Here is a 12,660-nt window from a genome sequence, read left to right as displayed (position 1 = left end):
TTAAACTGAGTTTCGAAAGTGTCGAGTTACTTGCCTAGGAGCACACTATTAAGGGCAGAGCAGAAACTCAGCTCTGTATTTTTCTGAATTAACATGCTCATGAGGATTATGAAGAACCCTCTAATAAACCAGTCAACATGTTCTATCATGATTAGTCCTGACGTGTTATTTGACATGGTAGATACTGCCTTTCTTCTTGAAACACTGTTCATCTCATCAGCATATACTTAGGAGCTGAAAATGAAAGATCCTAGAACTGCTTAATTTTCCAAATGGTCTCTTAACTTCTCTGGCATTCTAACTATGAACACTACCTAATATTTTATGGATAATAGATTCACACTGTCTTTTGAATTTAAAATATCCTAGGCCGGGTGCGGTGGCTCACGCCTGTAATCCCAGCACTTTGGGAGGCCGAGGCAGGTGGATCACGAGGTCAAGAGATCAAGACCGTCCCGGTCAACATGGTGAAACCCCGTCTCTACTAAAAATACAAAAAATTAGCTGGGCATGGTGGCGCGTGCCTGTAATCCCAGCTACTCAGGAGGCTGAGGCAGGAGAATTGCCGGAACCCAGGAGGCAGAGGTGGCGGTGAGCCGAGATCGTGCCATCGCCCTCCAGCCTGGGTAACAAGAGCGAAACTCCGTCTCAAAAATAAAATAAAATAAAATAAAATAAATCCTAATGTGTTTTCTGGTCCAATTTTCAAAGTACATAAATGCAGATGAAACTGGAACATAATTTTCCCCAGATCTCCTCATTTCCTTTCCCTTCCGTAGACAACAGAGGTGTTTCAACCCAGCCACTGCTGGTGCTCCATTTAGGAACCCCTTACCTAGTAAGATTCTCCACTTCTGGCTGTAGGAGTGGAGGGTTATAGGATCAAGTGGTCCTTCACCTTTAGGGGTTTAGAGAGGAAAGAAGATCTTAAGTCTTCAGAAACCTGCATTGTCTTTAATGTTTCTTGTTTCTTACGATCTCTTATTACATATTTCATCAAATAATGATTCACAAATGGACAGTTGTGATTTCTCATTCAAGTACAAATATATATCTTCAATAGCACATTTAATCTTGGATTGCTAGCATATATTCTAATTCAATATGTGAATGCAGCTTCATAGTTTTCACGTCATTTATAGAAATTTCTCTTCCTAGTTTACCCTTGCCTTTTAATACAAAAAATATATTTTCCTGAATGTACACACTAGATACCTCAGAAGATTTTTTAAATCTCTTTAATTTTACTCATTCACCATTCAGTAACTTCTTTTTGGATAAGATTTATACTTTTATTTACTCACTAATGCTTTTCTTGAAATCCAATGTACAAGTACTCTCTTTTTTTTAATATTTGCAGATAACAAAAAAAAAATAGATAATTTTAAAAATGCTACTTAAGACATGCAAAGTAGATTTGATAGAAATAAAAATATTTAACCCATCCAAAAAAAGACAAGGAAAAGCTAATTGATCTCAAATAATAACTATCATGATTAACAGATTTCTTACCCATCAGTTTCAAAGGCTTAGGGAAGACAGAGAAAGACTAGATAACCAAGAGAATTGGAAAGAATAGATTCAGGTATGTTAGCTGACTCACACAATACCTCACCTAGGGTAAAGGTCATATCCCCCTTATTGGGTATATATGGTGGTAATGCCATATATAACTATTGATATTCAGGTTGGATATTATTTATAAATTAACTACACTGCTTCATTTTATGGAATCTAGGAAAAAGAAACAAAAGTTTGCAGAAGCTGTATGCATTCTAAACAGAAGATATAAGTCTAAATCAGGGCAAGCAACAACCTACATTATTCTAGTTACAACTGAATTTTCAGCTTGCCATTCCTCTAAAACGACTCTCAAGTATGTATGTATCAAATGTAAATTTCTCTCATTAATTTCTTTCAAGTCACTGTATAATCTGTTATATTATACATGTTTAACTTTATTTTATATTTTTAAAACGTAGCTTATTCTATTATCAGCCTTCTTACACTATCTTTTATTCTTCCTTTCAACAGGAATATACTTTATCACTGATTTTATCTGTCACATATACAATATTCTACATTGTTAGTTGATTATTTCATGTATACTTATGCTTTTTACCATAATATATTATAAGGGAATTTGAGATAGAAAATATCTCTTATTCTTATTTTATAGCTCTTCATCTTAAAATTAAAATGAATTAAAAGATAAGTTATTTTAATTGGTTGGTAGTTTTCCAAACGTCAATAGTCCATTTCAGCATACAAAAGGAAAATCTGAGTATTCATTTTATTTTATTTTATTTTATTTTATTTTTTATTTATTTATTTATTTTTATTGCATTTTAGGTTTTGGGGTCCATGTGAAAAACATGCAAGGTTGTTGCATAGGTGCATATGTGGCAGTGTGATTTGCTGCCTTCCTCCCCTTCACCTATATCTGGCATTTCTCCCCATGCTATCCCTCCCCAACTCCCCACCCCCCCATCCCCCCACTTCCCCCCAACAGACCCCAGAGTATTCACTTTATTATTCTTCTACTTAAGTGCACAATTAATGTTTATTCTAAGAAGAAAATATAAAAGTATTATAGATGCACCTTTTCTCAAGTAGACCTATAGGATTAAGAAAGTGATTTAATATTCTTGACACATGACAGTTTTAGAATTCAATGACTCATTTTTTTATGTGGCTAAATACTGTTTTAAAGCATAGTCCTGAAAGCAGAATAAATTAGGTGATGATTTTATTCATATGTAAAACAAGATCATCAGATTTTATAAGAAATAAAAAACTGTATTATTCTCTTTAGTGGTATACTATCTATAAATTTTAAAAATTGTGTAATTTGGGTTTCTATAAATATGTATTTGATAGCTTATTTTACATCAAACATTTTTGGATTATTGAAAATGTAGCCAATATCACTTTGTTAGGATAAATATCCTGGCATTTTACAGAAAAAATAAATCTAATAAAACGTATAAATATAACTATTTCATTAGATGCTTATGTGCAGCTGTAGTAAAATGGTTGCATAAGATTACATGCATTGTCCATTTTCATAAATCACTAACCTAGTTTAATCAATATGTTTGCCAACTATGAAAGGTGACTTTTATGCACTGTTAGTTGAAGGGATTACAAAAATTATAGCACTAAATTAAGTTGAGCTATGTACTTCACAGTTGAAGATCTAACTATCATCCTCTTATTTAAAGAATGCTACATTTTAATATTAATTTATGTTCAATTTTTGTAATACTAAATATTAAAGTGTCACAACATTGTAAAAACAGAATATTTTATTAACATTATTAAAATAAAAACTCTAGAAAAGAGAGGTTTAGATATAGAGAGAGTGAGAGGCAGAGAAACCAAGAACAATTATTGAAAGGATTGATGCAGAAGGCAATCTGTCTTTTGTGGACATATAATTAAGATAAAGATATCCAAGTTTGATGGAGCTACCAACTCTATAAAGTTTCTATAAAAGCATTCGGGAGCTACCAACTCCACATACTACATGCAAAGTTTTATTCTATTATTAAACTCTGATTATTGAGGAAACAGTCATAAATTTGAGTCTTGTGGAGCAATCATAACTATAATTAGATGTTTCCTGTTGCATCATCATATTTCCAATAAAGTCAAATATTTTCTGAAGGATTCATAAAATTGGTCTATTTTATATATATGTGGAAAATAAATATTTTATATATATGTGGAATATAAACTACAACTTAAATGACAACCTTAATACAAGATACTGTTATTTGACTATGCTTTACCTGATACATATATGTATATATTTAATTATAAATTTATAACTTTGAATGCTTTTTGTGTAGGCCAACTGTTTAATGGATGATCTGCATCTGTTGGATAATGAAAGGATGGAATCTTTAACTTGTCATGCTGTAAATTTTGTTCCTTGCATAATTAACTTATAGATGGAGATTAAGTATATTTCAGTAGCCAGGCATTGAATATAAGCACAGATGAAATTCCTTCTTCTGATAGAGAATACACTTCAGTTAATACTAAATTTGACATTGTGTACACCTGAGGACCTTCAATAGACTACTAATTTAGAAAGCTGATTTTCTGAAGACAAACTAGAGAGTAAGTTATTAAAGCAACTATCTGTAAATGAGAAGAGAAATCTTAAATCCCTTTTATCTAACTCTCAAGTGGTTAATACATGACTCTGCATGAATCGAAAAAGATTCTTTGGATTTCCAAGCTGACCTCATCTGGAAAACTGAATTTGCCCTTCAAACATATCTTTCAGAACACAGAGAACAAGAACAAAACCCAAAGTATCTTTTGCATGTTTTACATTTAGTGAATATTATTACTTTGATATATAAAAGTACATAAAATTTCATGGAGAAATAACAGTTTGAAAATGATGCAAAGCAAGTCAGAATACAAAGGTATTATGAATTTTGCACCTGTTCTAATTTGCTCTATAACATATAACTGATAATTTTTAATTGATTTAACTTCTGACTTTCTTTTGAACATCTAGGGTCAAGATTTGACTTTAAAGCTTTAATGAAAATTGTTAAATGACTGTAATTATGTTTCAGATTACCTGGTTAGCTCATGGCTTTTATAAGTCTAAATATCACCAGAAGTCTAAAAGAAATTACATAATATCCTCTAAAGTATAATTTTTGGCACCAATACATGTACTTTTAATAAACATTCTTGTGTGTATTTCTAAGAGAGACAAGATTATATGCGTGGACTTTCTTGCCACATGAGGGTGAAATGGGGAAAGATTTAAAGAAGAGTTGAAATTGGGGAAAAAGATGAAAATGATTTAAGATGGGCTTTATCTTTTAACATGTGCAAGGGTTTTCAAGATTTTATTGAGTCTTGGATAAGCCATCATTGTTGATGGACTTTTTAAAATAAGAGCACTAAGGTGAGATTAAAGTAAAAGTAGTTCCTCCTAGATTGACACCAAGTGGTGCCCCTGGAATCATGGCCAACAACTCCCAGAACAACATACAAATGAGAAATTATTGCATTTTAAATTTTTTACTGGGGTTCTCCTAGAGATAAGATTTTGATATATATTTTACATTTTTAGAAATAGTAACAATAATATGATAAATTATCTTGGGCTTAATGATATTGATGGGTAACATACACATAATGAAGTATATAAACCATAAGGCTACAACATATTGAATGTAGGAAAGTGACCAGACTCATTAAATAATGCATTACCATCAAACTAGATGCCACCTTACTTTCTCCTGCTTACCATCTCAATTTTCCTCTTGAGAAGTAAACTCAATCCTAACTTGCAAAATCAGATTAGTTTTGTTAATCTTGTAAATTTATGTGAGGAAATGGCTGTGGTTTGAATGTTTATCTTCTCTAAAACTCATATTGAAACATGATCCTCTGTGGTAGTATTGACAGGTGAGGCCTTTAGACATGAGTGGATAATGAGGGCTCTTGTCCACTTTAATGGATGAATTCATTTGTGAATAAATGCATTAACAGTTTACTGTGGAAGTAGAAGCAGTAGCTTTATAAGAAGAGTAAGGGAGACTCAAGCTGTAATAGTATATTCAGTCCCTTAGGCATAGGATGCCCTACATTGACTAGCGTCACTGCAGAAGGTCACCTCGAGTAAGAAGGCCCTTGCCAGATGCAGCCTCTCCAACCTGGACTTCTCTGTTTTCATACTAGTAAAAAAAATATTCTTTTCTAAAATAAATAACCCAGGTTTAGGTATTCCAGTATAAGCAACAGAAAAGGGATTAATAAATTATGAAAATAATGCTAATCATCACTGATCATTAGAGAAATGCAAATCAAAACCACATTGAGATACCATCTCACACCAGTTAGAATGGCAATCATTAAAAAATCTGGAGACAACAGATGCTGGAGAGGATGTGGAGAAATAGGAACACTTTTACACTGTTAGTGGGAATGTAAATTAGTTCAACCATTGGGGAAGACAGTGTGGCAATTCCTCAAGGACCTAGAAATAGAAATTCCATTTGACTCAGCAATCCCATTACTGGGTATATACCCGAAGGATTATAAATCATTCTATTATAAAGACACATGCACACATATGTTCATTGCAGCACTGTTTACAATAGTAAAGACCTGAAACCAACCCAAATGCCCATCAGTGATAGACTGGACAAGGAAAATGTGGCACATATACACCATGGAATGCTATGCAGCCATAAAAAATGATGACTTCCTGCCCTTTGTAGGGACATGGATGAATCTGGAAACCATCATTCTCAGCAGACTGACACAAGAACAGAAAATCAAACACTTCACATTCTCACTTATAGGCAGTTGTTAAACAACGAGAACACAGGGACACAGGGAGCGGAGCATCACACACTGTGGTCTGTTGAGTGGGCTGGGGAGGGACAGTGGTGGGTGGGGAGGTTGGGGAGGGATAACATGGGGAGAAATGCCAGATATAGGTAATGGGGGAATGGAGGAAGCTAACCACATTGCTATTTATGTACCTATGCAACAATCCTGCATGATCTGCACATGTATCCCAGAACCTAAAGTATAATAAAAAAAAAAGAAAATATGTTTGTTTATGATTAGTTTACTATTCTCTGCATAATTTATCATACAGTTTGGAAATTATCCATCATTATTTCTTTAAGTAGTTTCTGTCTTATATCTTACTCATTTAATTTGGGACCTTGATATCATTTCTCCTTCACTTACTAGATCCTATTTACTGTGTATGCTCTTTTTAAAATTAATTTTATTATTATTTTGCTAATCCTCAGAATGTATTTTTTTGTCATCTGTCTTCCAGTCCATTAATTTTCTGTTCAGCTTTAAAAAAATATGCCTTAAAACTTACCCATTAAATCTGTATTTCAGTTATTTTATTTTCAGTTTTAGGATTTCCATGTAACTATTGTTTTATACTCTTTCTTTCTCTGCTGAAAAATTTATCTTGACATTTATCATCTTGAACACACTAATACAATTATTTTAAACTTTATTTCTGTTAAATACATATATGAATATATTTTGGAGTTTTTTTTTTACTTGGTGTTGTGTCAAGTTCTATGTATTCATATATGTTTTATATAAATTACCAGATATTTTGTATGAAAATATAGTGATAATTTGAGGTTTTGATTAATGTTATTTTATACAAGATGGTAAAGATTAATTAATTTTAGATTCGTATGCTGGGAACATACGACCTCAACCTATTTAGGAATTGAACTAGTTTGACATCTTTGTTGAACTCTTCATGAAGTATTGTCTCAATCTAGAATACCCTTGTGCTAGCATGGTTTTCTTTATATTCCCACTTTAGACATTGTGTTTTATGCCCTCTCCTCTTTGGTAATACTAAACTTTAGTTTTGTTAATTGTTAGCAAGACTTCTAAAAGGCCTCTGTAGCTCTGTAGACTTTTATTAACAGATTTTTTTACTTGACTTAACAACCTTTTAATAACTTGTTAAAAATTTAATCATGTCACAAAGAGTTAGCAGTGCCAAACATTGGATTTACTTCTCTTGACTTCCTTTATTTCTATTATCTTGGTCATTCAAGTATTCATTGCTTCAATGTTCTCTCACAATGAAACAAATATTTTTTACTACTCTTCAGATTTTAAATTTGTTCTTATAGGTGGTCTTGGTTCTAAACAATATTTATTAAAAACAGAACTGTCACATTATAATATTTTTGATCAGCAAGGAAGATTGGTGATTTGCATGCCTTATATCAAATTATCTACCAAAAAAACCCTCCCAGTTATGTAATGTTCAATAGACTGTCATTTTACAATACCTAGGATTTCTTAAATTCGAGCAAACCAGGCTTTTCTATAATTTGAATGGAAACCAAAAAACATGATTACAGGCAAATGCATGGCACCGCTTCACTCTGGGTTTTGATAGAAGGCAGCTTAGTCAATAATTATCATCAAAGTAGACTTTAAAAGAAACCAACTATTTAAATAGTTGATTTTATAAAAATATCTGTAATATTTTTTAAATTCACTTTAAAAAGTAATCACAATGCCAAAACTTGTATTTCAAAGCAAGTTTGATATATTTCTAACTAGAAATCATAAAAAGTGCTTAGAAGGTACCAATTTTCTTATGCAGAGCAAGAGAGAAGTAAAAAATTTAGGAGATAAAAAATTATTCCTATGAAAAGGACTTTAGGAGTACCAAACCAATGCAAAAATTGGACAGTTACTAAAAGGACTGAATTTCTTATTAATAAATTATAGTGATTCCCAAGTAACAGTCTTTAAGCAAGAGTACTATAGATATAGACAGTGATGCTTGAAACTAAGGATTCAAGATAATATGTATGGAAACTCTCTTTGTTTTTAAATTCAGTATGACTAGGGTTTGTGTGTGTGCATGTGTTTTCCAAAGGCTATATAAACATTACCAAATGCTTTCACACTCCCATTTGTAGAACTTGTCTTACTATCTATATCACATAAGAGTGTAAAGACTGTATTAGTCAGAGTTCTACAGAATAAAAGAACCAATAGCATGTGTATATAAAGAGGGATTTATTTTAAGGAATAGGTTCATGTGATTGTGGATGATGGCAAGTCTGAAATCTGAAGGGTATCTAGCTTTCTGTAGACCCAGAGAATAGTTTATGTTTACAACTCAAGTCCAAAAGCAATCTCAAGGCAGAATTCCCTCTTTCTTAGATGACTTCAGTCTTTTCTCTTTAGTCTTTAAATTGATTGGATGAGGCACATTAATATTATGGAGGACACTCTGCTTTATTCAAAGTCTCTTGATTTAAGTGTTAGTCTTAGCAAAAAACAAAACAAAACAAAAAACAGAACTTTCATAGCTACATTTAGACTGGTGTTTGACCACTAAGAATAATGCATAGCCAAGTTGACACACAAAATTAACCATCACAATGAGCCAGCATTTCCTTAATCAGTACCTTACATATACAAAATGGTTTTTTTTCTGATTATTGAGTAATGGAAGTAAAGATAGCAAGTGCAGACTTTCCAATAAAATTATAATGTCTAGTATTTAGAGTAGTTCAAGAAATAGGAATATATTCAAATTTATGATCGTGACGTTCTCAGATCTCAGGTGAGTGGAAAAAAATAGAAGGGAGCTAATATGTTCCTACAACAATAGTAAAGATAACATAGAAATCATTCAAAGTGGTTATTTTTCTATTTGGTATTGAAAGGAGGTGACAAAAAAGGGTTTCAGGAAGACATAAATGCCCAGTCAGATACTGATTTTTTCAAGACATTTGCTCTCATGAAGGGAATCTAATTTTTTAAATTGCAATTCTTCAGTTAAAAAAAGCATATTAACACATAAAAATACATAAAATCAATTCACTTTATTCAAATATTCCATATTGAAAATTCCCCTATTCACAAAAATATATTTGTAATTTCCAAATCAATACTTTCCAGGATTTTGGCAGTCATTTGCAGACATGTGAGCAGAGATAAACTATTTGAATCACCTGATGTTCATGTTCTCAGTTGAATTTGCACAAGATGCCTTCTTGTTTCAGCTCTTATACTATGGCCTATTTAATTTCATGTTTTCAAATTTTTGTCCCTTTTTTGTAAGGTTTTGGTCCTTTTGCTACTGAAAATGATCCCCAGGTATGATAAAGCACTGTTAATTGTTTCTACACAAAATTGGGAGAGACTGGGAAGGTCTTCATGCTATGCTAATTCTTGGTTTATAAGGTTTTCCACAGTAATTTTTAATTTATTTTTACCCTGTATTGGTTTGGGTTTTCCAGAGGAAAAAAAAAAATCAATTTTGTGTGTGTGTGTGTGTGTGTGTGTGTGTAAGATTTCTTATAAAAACTGACTCATGCAATTACAGAGGCTGAGAAATCCCACTGTCTTCTATCTGAAAGCTGGAGACCTGGGAAAACTGATGGTGTAGCTTTAGTCTGAGTCTAAAGGGCTGAGAAACAGGAGAACCAATGGTGTAAGCTATAATCCAAGTCGCAGGCCTGAATGCCAGTTTAAGTCCCAGTCTGAAAGCAAGAGAAGACTGATATCACAGCTGAAGTAGTGAGGTTGAGAAAGATTATTCTTCCTCCCTCTGCATTTTTGTTCTATTTAGGCCCTCAATGCATTGGAAGATGCCCACCCACACTGGGGAGTGTCATCATCACTCTATCTACTGATTCAAGCTAATCTCTTCCAGAAACATCCTCACAGATACATCCAGAAATAATGTTTAAATATCTGAGTACCTTGTGACCCAGTCAAGTTGATAAACAACATTAACTATATACACTCCATGGAAAAATTTTTGGGTTTCCATTTCCCTGTTTGATCTCTCGGGAAAACACATGCAGACATACAACATACTATTGAGGAGCAATACCTGTGGAAAGGAAAGGGAGGAAGAAGAATCAGACAGGGCTAAACATATAACTTTGACACAGATAAGACTATTAGTCCACAGCGGAGCTCTGGAGCAAAAATTGCCCATGTGAAGTGTGCCAACTAGGATGGGAGGGAGTAGACCATTATGCCATTGCTCTGCTTAGTCACTGGCTGGGAGCCTTCCTGAAAAGAGAGTGTTCTTAGTTATCACCACCTTGTCATTCATTGGCTCGGGGGCACCTTGAGAATAGCATAACCTTGGCTTAAATGTTGAGAAAATGCTAACAAAGAGAAGATGGCTCTTCTCTTTGTTATTTTACCACACTGCAGGCAATGGAAAAATAAAAATGTCTTGAAGGAGGATGTGAGGGACACATAACGTATCTGCCACAACCCATTGTAAGACATTACTTCAAGTTATTATTAGGATAATCAAAATAAAGTATATGATGGTATTTATAAACTGTAAGCCACTCTATAAGTAATATTATTAACAACACCTTTTCTCATTACCAATTCCTGCCTTCTTGCCTTTTTCTTTATTGAGTTATGTTTGTATTACAGAATTAACTCTATAGTATTTCCAAATCAATGTAAAGCTTAATTTAATTATGTGATATTTTTACTTCTGTTCTTTGAGTTTCTATGATTTTGATATAGTAACTTACTCAAACTTTATTTAGTGGACAGCAGAAGTTAATTCAGTTTCTATAAAGTATTTCATTTACTATCAGGAGCTATTTTAGGCCCTGGGAGAATCTGTCTTATCTTTGTTATTTTCATTCTTTTCAAAGTAAACAGAGGCAAGTATTGTTATCACATCTTAGAAATAGGAAAATTGAGCCCTGAAAAGGTAATGGCTTGCCAAGGTCACCTTAACTTAAAAACACTGCTGAATCTGTATTTCCTGTATAAAATAAAGATTATGTTTGGAAAAATAATTCAATATAATCATATAGTTGGGTATTTGCAAAAGGTTACAATCTTTTAAAATCAACAGGAGGATAAGCTATTTCATGGCACCTAGGCAGTCAGTGATAATCAATATTATGCAGATTTATGTGCAACAATGAGCCAGCCAGGCAAGGTTTTGAATACATGAACTTATATTATAATTCCTCATTTCCATTTTTACCACAAACTCATTGGTAAAGATAAAAACCTCCTCCTTTCTTGTAACTCGGTCGTACTCTAATGACATCAATTACATTGCTGAGACAAAACTCGAAAAAATATAACTACTAACCATAATATTGACAATCAAGCTTCCAATAGCCAATTTCATGAAAGAGGACTCTATCTAACATTTTCCAGAATAAAATTACTTTTATTTCCAAGTAAATTACACTAGTTTGTAAATTATGTTGCATTTGTGATTGCCCTATCTTTAGCATAATTTGTAGTATTTATATCTTAAAGTTTATGTTTTATGTAGACATTTAGATAAGCTAAAATAATCACAAACAAACATAGCATTTTTCTGATGTTTCACATTATTTAAACATATCCTTTTGGAAATTATTTTTGCCACTAATTTTCTCAAGTATTCCTAGCTATCAAAGATTAGAAGTTTGAAGAATATTCACATTATTGTTTAATTTATTTATGCCTGCTAAGGAGACATACGAAATAATTTCTGGCCTATATTAAAAGATATGTTTTGAAATATATGTACATTGTGGAAAATTATTAACTGTAGAGAATTAAAGTTATTTAATGTTGTGTTTCTATGTAATGGCTATGTGATGTTTCTAAAAGCAAAGTATCTCTTTTTATGCCAGCTTTATTGACTTTGCAAATGTAATGCACCATTTTTTACTGCCTCATGTGGAACCACTTAAAGGGCACACTGGGTCATTTACAATACACTTTACAAGAATATATTATTGTAATGATCAAGCAGTTATCCTCCTTTAACGGTATTCTTTTTTCCTTTATTTCAAGATTCTTAAGAATTTCATTATTAGAATTAGAATCAAGGGACAGTTTATTGTAAGAAAAAATTGAATATTTTCCCTTCAATAGGCATTAAGTTCAAAAAATCAAATATACTAGTAAACAAAGAGAAAAACTTTAAATTTATATTTTAATGTAATTACACATTTCTTTTTCCCATATCATGTAGGTGTCTCTAATATTTTATGAAATTTTGCAAGTGTAATCTCTTGCTGTTTAACAAGTTGTAGTGAGTTAATATGACCTAATATACAATAGAATTTATTAATTTTAGCTTTGATACAAGTGGTTTACTTT

Source organism: Aotus nancymaae, unplaced genomic scaffold (assembly GCF_030222135.1).
Source record: "Aotus nancymaae isolate 86718 unplaced genomic scaffold, 86718_ANA_hifiasm-v0.15.2.pri h1tg000033l, whole genome shotgun sequence".
In the NCBI taxonomy this organism is placed as follows: domain Eukaryota; kingdom Metazoa; phylum Chordata; class Mammalia; order Primates; family Aotidae; genus Aotus; species Aotus nancymaae.
Note: the sequence above shows the minus strand (reverse complement) of the source record.